Source organism: Dioscorea cayenensis, chromosome 1 (genome assembly GCF_009730915.1).
Source record: "Dioscorea cayenensis subsp. rotundata cultivar TDr96_F1 chromosome 1, TDr96_F1_v2_PseudoChromosome.rev07_lg8_w22 25.fasta, whole genome shotgun sequence".
Classification (NCBI taxonomy): domain Eukaryota; kingdom Viridiplantae; phylum Streptophyta; class Magnoliopsida; order Dioscoreales; family Dioscoreaceae; genus Dioscorea; species Dioscorea cayenensis.
Window position 1 is genome coordinate 15,445,439 of NC_052471.1, and position 12,495 is coordinate 15,457,933.

At 42.0% G+C, this 12,495-nt stretch overlaps 1 non-coding gene across 1 annotated transcript; it reads right to left on the reverse strand.

Moving 5' to 3' along the window:
* Positions 1 to 6,795: 6,795 nt before the first annotated feature.
* On the reverse strand, positions 6,796 to 6,902 carry LOC120268207. The gene has a single exon (XR_005538875.1). It is a non-coding gene; the product is annotated as a small nucleolar RNA R71 (small nucleolar RNA).
* Between the last annotated feature and the right edge of the window lie 5,593 nt (positions 6,903 to 12,495).

Sequence of the window (12,495 nt, forward strand, 5' to 3'; positions counted from 1 at the left end):
GGCTAGATAATAGATGAAGAGTGAGTAATAATACTTCCTTGGCCCCATGGAATACGACCCCTGTGTCACTCACAGGGTATTACTTGGTGATCCTATAAACTTGCGGTGAAGCAATAAGCTATATAGGTTGCTCTTGCTTAGGGTGTTATATTGATCTTGTCTTTCCTCATTAGAAGAGGCAAACTCCAATGATCTGACAAGGATATACTCATTCCTTGATGCCCCTAAGCTGTATGATGCCTCTTGATCATCTCCATGGAGTGGCAAATATCGAAGGACATTGGCATTCCACTGCCAACCATCTAAATTTGACAAGTACCCTAAAAAAGCCCAAGCCCTTAGATGATTCAGATGACACACAACCCGATTAAAGTGACACCCATCCTCCAATTGGTCCCATGATGCCTTTTGAAAAGTATGAGGTTATGCTTGATGTGAATTAGAACCATCTCAATCATGCTTACAAGATAGAAAACATCTAGTGGCTAATGATTCTGGTGATATCTCTTTGCCTTGTCAAAGAGTGGCTGATAAGTGAGTGGATGTACTGGTGTTTGAGCGATTTTAGGCTTGAAGCCTTCAACCTCATATGAACATACTTTAGGCCACTATTGATCTTTGACCAATAGATGATTGTAGTTGTAGTTGAAGGAAACCCAATGAGCAACTGGTCATAGGTTTCTCATTCGGTGAACTCCTCATCGGAGAGCCCCATCAGCACTGAAAAACAAGTGTAACTCATCCAGTAGACCACTTCAAATGGTTGAAACTATATCTTCTCATTCCTATGTTAACTAGTATGTGTTTGATCTATTGACAGCATCACTAGCACCTTCAAAGTATATCACCAGTTAATTATCCGAATCTCATGAAACAAACTAGTACACAGTCTCTTACAACACTTGATATACCCCTAAGTAGTTTGTTGTGGTATAATGCTGGTCTTTATTAAGATGGTTTAAGTCACTGCAGCTTCCTTGGTTGAAAGTGGTGTATAATGGATTTGGTCCTTAGCATCATGTCTTGCAGCAAAGAACATAAAACTTTAATCATAAAAATCTAAAATAATGAACAATAGGAAACATGGTCTTTATATAGCTCAACGCAGTCTCATGTTGATAAGGAAAGGACCATGTTGAAGGTCATAGATGCAAAATATAGGTTTCACCTTTTAAATACAATCCTTCAATATCGTAAAAACATAATCCATTACATGTATCATGATATATACAAAAAATGAGAATATATTTAGGCAAAATAAAGAGAAGAACTTGTACCTTTCATTTTGTAAATAAAACAATACAAATGATGACTGTACATTTATTCATTATTTAATATCATTTTGTACACTCATTAGGAATGTATTAGAGTACTGTTGTGGAATTCGATGCTAAATATAGAATATTGTATCTTCAAGCTTTCGCTAGTGCTTAAGGATGACACACACACACACACACACACACACACACAGAGAGAGAGAGAGAGAGAGAGAGAGAGAAAGAAGCATTCTAGAGTCAAAACCAGGATGATGGAGCTCTCTTGGCATCAACTATTGAAGAACATGCCAAATGGACCGACTTACGAGCACCTCATGGTTATGATTACTGTCATAAGCCTCATTCAGAGAACCTTGTAGGCATGCTTATGCCCATGAGGAGAATTATAAGGACAAACAAGGGACTTACGAGGTAGGGCTTGCGATCATACGTCGAACCACAAGAGCTATCTAAAAGGAGCTTACGAGAAGCGTGATGCAACCCTAAGGGTGGTTGTAAGGGGCAATCCAGAGAAGTTTACTGTCCAATGCTTATCGTCATAAGAAAGATTATAACACAAGACAGAAGACTTTATAGACAAGACTTATAATTGTAAGTGATCCCATAAGGCTCGCTACTCATCATCTCTAGCTCCTTACGGCAATGTTCTTACGCCTCATGCAGCTCATAAGTAGCTAGGTATAAATATTCCTGAATAAGGTTTTAAAGGGGATCTTTTTGTTTTATAGTGAGCTTTGGAGGTGAATCAAGAGGGTGAAAGCTATATTTTTGGAGGGACGAAATTTAGAACCATCAAGGAGTTTCTTGGTGGCATCTTTGGAAGGTTCTTGGGAATGTCCGATGACAATCTCAATGACGCAATTGAGAAGGGGTTTTCTATGTTTTCATTTATTCATATTGTGCCTTGTGAATTGTATTGTTGTTCTCCATTAATAAAGAACTAGTTTTGTAGATGCTTAGGCGTAGATGAACTCTAGATTTGATCTATTTTGACATTGGTTGTGGATCTTTATTCTTTAATTGTTTTCTAATTTTAATCCATATTATTTTAATTTAATCATGTGTTATTAATGCCTTGAATACTATCGAGGTGAAAGCTCTAGTTTCATGTATGTTTTGCTTGTGTAATCTAATCGAAAGACCCATCTACCATAGGCACCCGTGATTAGAGGGGATTGTTAGTAAGCCTAGAAATAAGTTATTTTGGAGTTGAGATTTCTCCTCCCACAATCCTCCCAAGTGAATTAGCAAATAATTCCATGCTCTTTATAATCATAGGGAATAGAGTTTAGGAGAAATCGCATTTCTATTCTATATGGGATTAGGGGCAATCATTTTGCAAGAAGGGTTATCTACTTATTGAATTCTTGTTAATTCACATTAAGATTAATAGAGGACAATGCAATCATGGGGTGTCTATATCAGCACTGTATTGGATTAGTTACTATTCATCTGATAAGTGCTTGTGTGATAAGAATACGAAGTGTTCTTTCCTTATGATGACCATTACTTTTATCAGGTCCTAGCGCTAATATGTGTGTATTTATGTTATTTTCATGCATATAGGGTTGTGACACCGAATATAAGAGTAAAAAGCAATTGTAGATCGTGAATGCACCTGACAAGGTCCCCTTGCGTATATCCCGCAAGTGCACGGGTTTGTCGAAGTAATAATCCCGGGTGAGCGGGGTTGAATCCACAGGGAGTAGGGAGTAAAGACACTTAATTCGATTCTTAGCTATGTGGAGTATCAACAATGATAAGTGTGATAATGGTTCAATTCTCAACAATTAAAAAGCAACAAGTAAGAGAGCAAAAAGTAAGGAGGAGGCAAGGCAATCGATAAAGATGGGGTACTCGGATGATGCTTCACCCAGGATAATCGCTCAAGTGCAAGAACTCTCTATTATGCTTCCTAATCAATGCAATGGTGAGTCGTGGAAATCCTTACATACATAGTCCCAAATCTAAGGTCAACTATGCCTAACTCTATTCATGTCCCGGAGGAGAGATTAAATAACCTCTCAACCTCGCACTTTTCGAATAAAGTTGCAATGAGCTCTAGGGATTCCAAGTGATGAATCACTTCCTAATTATAGACCTAACCCTTTGGTCCAAAGTGAAGGTCCCTAGCCACAATTAAGCCCTAGATACTAAGATCCCTCAACGCTTCACTCCATTGCACGCAGCAACTAGGCCCCAGTGGAGGTTCATCCCTTAGACCATTCACTCTATTATGGCGCAAGAGAACTCAAGGAACGGAGGTAGAATCTATCACGCCGGAGGGAAAGGGGACCGATGTACCTCTCGACTCACCCTCTCAACCCTCTCCAACCTAGCTTGTCCTAACGCCTGTGGTGTGTCACTCACTCACAAGGTTACCAACAAGAACCTCAACCCCAGTGTCACTCTAGGGGAAATGTTCATACAATCAAGCATTCAGGGTTGGAACTCACAATAAACATCAATTTATTGAAAGCATAATAAAGAAGTTCAAAGAAACGAATACATCCCCGGGGTTCACAATCACCCAAGTACCCAATAGGGGTTTAGCTCTCCAGTGGAGCTAAGTACAATCAAAAGAAATCGAATGTAAAAAGCAATGAATCCATAAAGAAACCCCTCGATGGTCGTGGTCGATGGTCTTGCGGAGAGTTCTCTCACTAGTCGTCCAGGATTCCCTCGTCCCAGTATAGGATACGCCTCGTCGAAGCACCCCTACCAACCTTCTTCCTCGGGAATGACGATGTTAGAGCCGTAGAACCTCTCCAAAACCTTGGCCAATACCCCTCGAAACTCTAGCCGAAGCCCTCTCTCAAGTTGGGGAAACGATGGAGAAAAGAATACCAAAATCGGCTCTGAATCGGCTTTAAATAGGGCTGGAATCGGGCAACTCCACAGGCGTGGACGCTGCAGGGGCCGGTGCGGAATTTTGACACGGACGTGGATAATTTTCCACGCCTGCGTGTGATTCTCTCGTTTCTCGATTTATCGGCTGCGCGAACAAAGGTCTTTGCTTTCATGATGTTACTACAATGCTCTTCTACAGTCTTCGACCTGAATAACTTCCCAATTCCATATTTTCATCGGGGTAACGCAAACGGGCACACGTTCACGTCGTGAATCACTTGCTTCTTCAATGATATATATGTTGGTGGAGCTCTTGTTCTTATATGCATAAGACGGAGTGCTGGAGTGTGACTGCCTTTGTGCCCCTCCAAATGGATGTGCTCACTCGAATGCGAGGAGGTTAGCACACACTCTAGCATCTCACACCTGTCCTATGTCTTCGCGTTTGAACCTTAGCAAGATCTCCTCCAAAATAGGTGTATTATGATCCACATTGGCCTATTTCCTTCATATTCAGCCTCACAACCATACCTGCATAAAAGTAACATAAAAAACACACATATTAATGTAAAAACCTAAGAAAAGTAATGCTCAACATAAGGAATGAACACTTCGCATTCATATCGCACAAGCACTTATCAATCCACATGGGCGTGTGGAAGTTATCCACGCCCGTGTGGAAATTCCACACGGGCCGTGTGGAGAATCTACAGGGGCATGTGGATGCCCGATTCCAGCCCTATTTAAGGCCGATTTCAGCCCCGATTTCAACATTGTTTTCTTCATCTTTTCCAAAACTTGAGAGGGGACGTCAGCTAGGGTTTGCAGAGGTATTGGATAGGGATTGGGAGAGGTTCTATGGCTCTGACATCGCGCTCCATTTGGAAGAAGGTTAGTGGGAGAGCTTTCATCGGCACCGATCGGGCGAGGTGTATCCTAGGCCGGACAAAGGGACCCTTGCACGAGTAGAGGCTTCTCCACAAAACTATCATCACGACTATCGAGGGGGTTTTCTATGGATTACTTGCTTTTACATTTGATTTTATTGATTGTAACTAGCTCCACGGAGAGCTAAATCCCCTAGTGGGTACTTGGATTTGTGAACCCTATGATGTATTTGTTTTATTAAACCTTTCATTATGCTTTCATTAATTGATGTTTTAATTGAGTTCCAATCTTGATTGCTTGATTGTGTGAATACTCCCTTAGAGTGACACTAGGGTTGAGGATTCTTATTGGTAATCCTTGTGGGTGAGTGACACACCACAAGAGTTATACAAAGCTAGATTGGAGAGGGTTGAGAGGGTGAGTCAAGAGGTAGCGGAGTGTCCCCTTTCCCCTCCGATATGATTTATCCTACCTCCATTTCCTTGAGTTCTTTGCGATCATAGTAGAGTAAATGAGCTAGGAGATGACCTTCCACTAAGGCTTAGTTGCAGAGGCAACGTAGTGAAGTGTTGAAGTGATCTTAGCACCTAGGGCTTAATTGTGACTAGGGACATTCCACCTGGACCAAAGGGTTAGGTCTACATTTAGGAAGAGGATTTATCACTTGGAATCCTTAGAACTCATTGTGATTCTATGCGAGTACGAGGTTGAAAGATTGTTGAATTTCTCCTCAGGAACATGTATAGAGTTAGGCATGGTTGACCTTAGATTTGGGACCATGTATTGAAGGATCTCCATGAATCGTTAATGCATTAGTTAGAAAGCATAATAGAGGGTTTTGCACTTTAAACGATTATCCTATGCGGAACAATATCCGGGTACCCCATTTTTATCGATTGCCTTATCTCCCCTTTACGTGTGCTCTCTTTCTTGTCTCTTTTACTTTTGTTACGTTATATCTTGTCACACAACTATTATTCACTTTACGCTTAGTTAAGAAACAATTTAAGTGTTTTTATTCCCTACTCCCTATGGATACGATACCCACTCATCTGGGATTTATTGCTTCGGCAAACCCGTGTACTTGCGGGACATACGCAAGAGGTGTTTGTCAAGTTTTTGGCGTCATTGCCGGGGAGTAGGTGTTTAGAGATACTTTGCACTTTGTTCTCTTAGCTATTCATTCATTTATTCTATTTCACATCTTCTTTTTCTATCATCGTTCTGATTTGTTTTCTTTCTTTGGGCACAGCTACAGGTTATGACCCGAGGGAACTCTTTGATATTTATTGAAGGAGATCCTAAACTTGAACATACACTCAGAAGAAGGGGAAAAAACCTGTACAAGAATCGTCTAATCAAGCTGAAATAGAAGTTGAAGGGTTAGATAATATGGCAGAACAGAATGAGCAACGGAGGACACTTTCTGATTATGCTAGACCCTCAGTTTTGGGCACACAATCGAGTATTGTGCAACCCCCGATTACAGCTCCGAACTTCGAGGTAAAGCCAGCATTCATCCAAATGATTCAGCAAATAGCGCAGTTCAATGTTTTGGCCGATTAGTATCCAAAAAACCATATAGAGAGCTTCTTAGAAGTTTGTGATATGCTGAAGATTAACGGTGTATCCCGATGTTATTAGATTGAGGGCTTTCCAATTCTCTTTCAAGGGAAGAGCCAAGCAGTGGCTACATTCTTTGCCCAAGGCCTCCATCACGACTTGGAATGAGATGGTCGAAGCTTTTCGTACTAGATACTTTCCTCCGGGGAAGCCAACCAAGCTTCGCAATGAGATATCGTCATTTGTGCAGATGGAGCTAGAGTCATTGTTTGAGACATGGGAGTGCTTCAAGGATCTTTCACGGAGGTGCCCACAACACGGATTTCTCGAGTGGATGATTATTCAGACTTTATACAATGGGTTGAATCTGAGGACAAGGTAATTGTTAGATGCCGCCGTAGGAGGTACAATGGGGAGTAAAACCCCAGAAGAAGCCGGACAGTTAGTGGAAGATATGGCGATGAACAGTTATCAGTGGAATGCACGGGAAAGGAAAAATATGGCCGGGCTCCATGAAATAGATGCAGTAACTTCATTGGCGCTCAAGTGGAATCGTTGAGTAAGAAGTTAGATCTTCTAACTTTGAATAGAGTGGCAGCCGTGACTACTTGCACCGGATGTGGTGGAGGACATGCTCCCTCCGATTGCCCGATTTCCATTAGTGATGCATCTTGGTTGAGAAGGTTGATTTTATGGGTAATGCAATGAGGAACCAAGGAAATCCATATACCAACACCTACAATCCAGGTTGGAAGAGTCATCTGAATTTTTCGTGTAGCAACCACGGACCACAAAAGGGCATGGCACCAACGGGTTTCCAACAACAACAAGCCACAAACATGGAGAACCGAGTTTCAAACTTGGAAACTTGAATGACCGATTTAGAGAAGGCCTTGACTAGATTTGTGCAATTATCGGATACAAGGTTTCAATCAGTCGAGGCTACACTCCGCAACCACACCGCTTCTTTGCACAATCTTGAGAATCAAGTGGGGCAAATTGCAAAGTCTGACACGTCCGTATATGCGTGTAAACCGCAAGTGCACGGGTATCGAAGTAATAATCCCAGATGAGTGGGTATCGTATCCAGCAGGTAGGAATAAAGACACTTGAGTTGTTTCTTAACTAATATGGAAGATGAATAGTGATAAGTGTGACAAAATATGAAATAACGAAAATAAAAACAACAAGATAGAAAACACAAGTAAAGGAGAAGGTAAGGCAATCGATAAAGATGGGGTACCCGGATATTGATCCGCCTAGGACAATCGTTTCAAGTGCAAGAACCCTCTATTATACTTCCTAATTGATGCTATAATAAGTCATGGAAATCCTTAATTACATGATCCCAAATCTAAGGTCAACCATGCCTAACTCTATACATGTCCCGGAGGAAAGATTGAATAACCTCTCAACCTTGCACTCGCAAAGAATTGCAATGAGCTCTAGGGATTCCAAATGATAAACCTATTCCTATGTATAGACCTAACCCTTTGGTCTAGGTGAAAGATCCCTAGCCACAATTAAGCCCTAGATGCTAAAATGACTTCAACGCTTCACTCCGTTGCACTCGCAACTAAACCCCAACGGAAAGTCATCCCTTAGCCCATTCACTCTACTATGGCCGCAAAGAACTCTTGGAACGTGGAGGTAGGATAGATCACATTGGAGGGAAAAGGGGATGCTTCGCTACCTCTCGACTCACCCTCTCGACCCTCTCCAATCTAGCTTTGTCTAACTCTCATGGTATGTCACTGATAAGTGCTTGTGCGACATGAATGCGAAGCGTTTATTCCTTATGTTGAGCATTACTTTCCTCAGTTTTCTACATTAATATGTGTGTTTTTATGTTACTTTTACACAGGTAGGGTTGTGAGGCCGAGTATGAAGGAAATGGGCCAATGTGGATCATAATGCTCCTATTTTTGAGGAGATCTTGTTAAGGTTCAAACGCGAAGACATAGGTCGGTGTGAGATGCTAGAGTGTGTGCCAACCTCCTCGCATTCGAGTGAGCACATCTATTTGGAGGGGCACAAAAGGCGATCACGCTCGAGCATTCCGACTTATGCATATAAGATCAAGAGCCCGCCAACATGTACATCATTGAAGAAGCAAGTGATTCACGACGTGAATGTGTGCCCGCTATGCGTTACCCCGATGAAAGTATGGAATTGGGGAAGTTAATCGGTCGAAAGACCTGACAGAGCATCATGAGCAGTCATCGTGAGAAAGACCTGTTCATAGCCGTCGAGGAACCGAGAGAAATAGAGAATCCACACGCGGCTGTGGAAATTATCCATGGTCATGTGGAAATTCCGCACGGGCGCGTGTATCGTCCACGCCTGTGGAGTTGCCCGATTCCAGCCCTATTTAAAGCCGATTCAGCCCCGATTTTGGTATTCTTTTCTCCATCTTTTCCCCAACTTGTGAGAGAGGACTTCGGGCTAGGGTTTCAGGGGTATTGGCCAAGGTTTTGGGGAAGTTCTACGGCTCCGACATCGTGATTCTATTAGGGAGAAGGTTGGTAGGGGAGCTTCGATCGAGGCGTATCCTATACCGGACGAAGGAATCTTTGGACGATGAGTAGAGAACTCTCCACAAGACCATCGACACGATCATCGAGGGGGTATCCTATACTGTAGCAACAATGTAACAATTACTGTAGCAGCACTGTTCACATCCGGCCGAGAAACAAGAGAAATAGAGAATGTTGGATTTCTCCTCCGGGACATGTATAGAGTTAGGCATAGTTGACCTTAGATTTGGGACTATGTATGTAAGGATTTCCACGACTCACTATTGCATTGATTAGGAAGCATAATAGAGAGTTCTTGCACTTGAAGTGATCATCCTAGGTGAAGCATTATCCGAGTACCCCACTCTTTATCGATTACCTTACCCTCTTCTTACTTTTGCTCTTTCACTTGTTGTTTTTATTGTTGAGAATTGAATCAATTTCACACTTATCACTATTGATATTCCACATAGCTAAGAATCAAATTAAGTATTTTCAATCTTTACTCCCTGTGGATTCGACCCCGCTCACCCGGGATTATTACTTCGACAAGCCCGTGCACTTGCGGGATATAAGCAAGGGGACCTTGTCAGTCACTCACTCACAAGAGTTGGCAAGAAGAACTCTCAACCCTAGTGTCACTCTAGGGGAGCATTCATACAATCAAGTCTCCAAGATTGGAACTCAAAATAAACATCAATTAATTGAAAGCATAATAAAGAGGTTCAATAAAATGAATACATCCTAGGGTTCACAAATACCCAAATACCCACTAGGGGTTTAGCTCTCCATGGAGCTAGATACAATCAATGAAATCGAATGTAAAAATAAAGCATCCATAGAAAAACCCCCTCGTTAGCCATGGCAATGGTCTTGTGGAGAGTCCTTTACTCATCGCAAGGGTTCCTTTGTCCTGTCTAGGATACACCTCGCCAGATCAGTGCTGACGAAACCTTTCCCACTAACCTTCTTCCAAACGGCGCGCAATGTTGGAGCCATAAAATCTCTCTAAAGCCCTAGCCAATACTTCTCAAAACCCTAGCCGCTGCCCTCTCTTAAGTTAGGGAAAATATGGAGAAAAGAATGCTGAAATCGGGGCTGAAATCGGCTTTTAAAGGGCTGGAATCGGGATTCCACACGCCCGTGTGGGCGCCCGTGTGGATTCTCTGTTTTCCTGTTTTCTTGGCCGGTTGTAAACAGTGCTGCTGCAGTATTTTTGCTACAGTGTTTTCTACAGTACCCTTCTACAATACTGGCCTAAAATACTCCCGAATCCATACTTTCATCGAGGTAATGCAAACGGGCACACATTTACGTCGTGGATCGCCTTGTTTCTTTAATAACAGACATGTTAGTAGAGATCTTGTTCTATTTGCACAAGTCAGAATGCTTGAATGTGACTGCCCTTTTGCCCCTCCAAATAGTTGTGCTAACTCGAGTACGAGGAGGTTGGCACACATCCCTGCATCTGGAATCCGACCTATGTCTTCGCGTTTGAACATTAGCAAGATTTCGTCTTAATTAGTGCATTACGACCCACATTGGCTTCTTTCTCTCATAATCGGCCTCACAACCCTACACATGAAAGTAACATAAATACACCCATATTAGAGTTAAAACCCGAGAAAAGTAATGCTCAACACAAGGAAAGAACGCTTTGCATTCTTATCGCATAGCACTTACCAAACTCCCCCACACTTAAGCTTTTGCTTGTCCTCAAGCAAAGATTAAAACATTATATGCATAGATGAAGGAGACATTGGAAGTGCTTGGTCTTAGATTCACCAAAGCATACAAAGAGTGCATTCTACAAGTACTAGAAATTTCAACACTAAATACGAAAAATCAATGCTCTAGCTAAAAACTTGAATAAAAAAGGACGACAAACCCGAAATTGTGTAAGTGTGTGAACTCACTAAAGTCAACCCAAAGTATACTCCTCAAAGTTCTACGTACAAAGGACTTATTTATCTACAAAAGGTGATAAAAATTTAAAAAGGGTAGTAACTTCACTCATCCTCTAAGGTAGCCCTTTCCAAAGCGGCCGCTAAGGTGGCTTTCACACTTTCGAGGTGGTAGTTCTTTCTACCGGGGTGGTAGCTTTCACACATCCCATGAGATAGCTCTTTCTCTCATTAGGGCATAACTAGTATCCAACTTATCAGAGTAACTTCATACACCATAGGTAGTAGCTCTTTCCACCCAACAAGTACAACTAAACAACAAAACCTTTTTTCATAATTAACACAAGAAACAACTATAACTAGTCCCTTATATATCAAACATGAGTTTCCAAAAGAGTTCAAAGAAGGAGCAGTACAACAAGTGTCAATCGGGCAAAAATTTCTAGAAATTCAAGCAAAAACTAGAGCATGAAAACATTCAATGTTAAAAATTCTCCTAAACTCAAGAATACAATCAATGCAACTAAGATGAACCGCCATTGGCTATGTGAGCATGTATATCAATCAAAACTACTATAAAAGAGATACGTGCACTATGAAACTCCCCCCCGCCACACTTAAGTTGTACATTATCCCCAATATACATATGCGAGCTCATTAATAATGTAAATCAATGAAATTCAGATGTGGGAGAAGCAATCAAAGCAATACTCCTCTGACTCCTAGTGTTGCATTTGATGGAGCTATGTCCATGGGAATGTTGTTACAACGGGTTGTGAAGCTCACTGAGCCAAGTCTTTGAAACACCTTAGGTCATGCCTATGACAAAGTCTCAATTCCCATGATGACAAGACCATCTACGCATACGAGGGGTTCGATGAAGCTCAATAGAAACAAAAAAATAACTCGAGTATATAAAAGATAAGACAATGAATACAACTCGAGATACAAAATAAACTCAGAAGGAAAGTCCTTTATGAGTAAACAAGTCCAAAATAAAATACGGAAATAAAAGACGAGGAAAATAAAATCAAGTGTCGATGTCGGCCTCTAGATCCTCTACTGCTGCTGGTGCAAGATGAAAGGGTGTTGGTGGAGTTGGCGAAGGAGATACTAGAGGGGCTGGGGGTCTGCCTCTCAATAGCCGTCGTAAGAAGTCGAAACAGGCCATCATATCGACATACTGTGCTGACTGTATTGACCGCATCTTGATAATCTTAGACCGCAATACACTCACAATGTTCTCGAGCCTCTCAATACGATCATAGGCTCCTGAAAAGGTACCTGGGCACCTTGAGGTCTCGGTCACCGTCGGTGTGGAGCCCTCCGCTGCATCCCTGCCACCCTCGGTGCTCTCAGTGGCGGAAGTGGCTAAAATGTAAGCTCCAGTCCCATATCTACGCACCACTCCCATCATCCTGAGAGTATCGAATCCAAGTAGAGAGGGAATAACTGTCTGATCAGTATCACGAAGAGCATCACCGAGACCCATCCCTA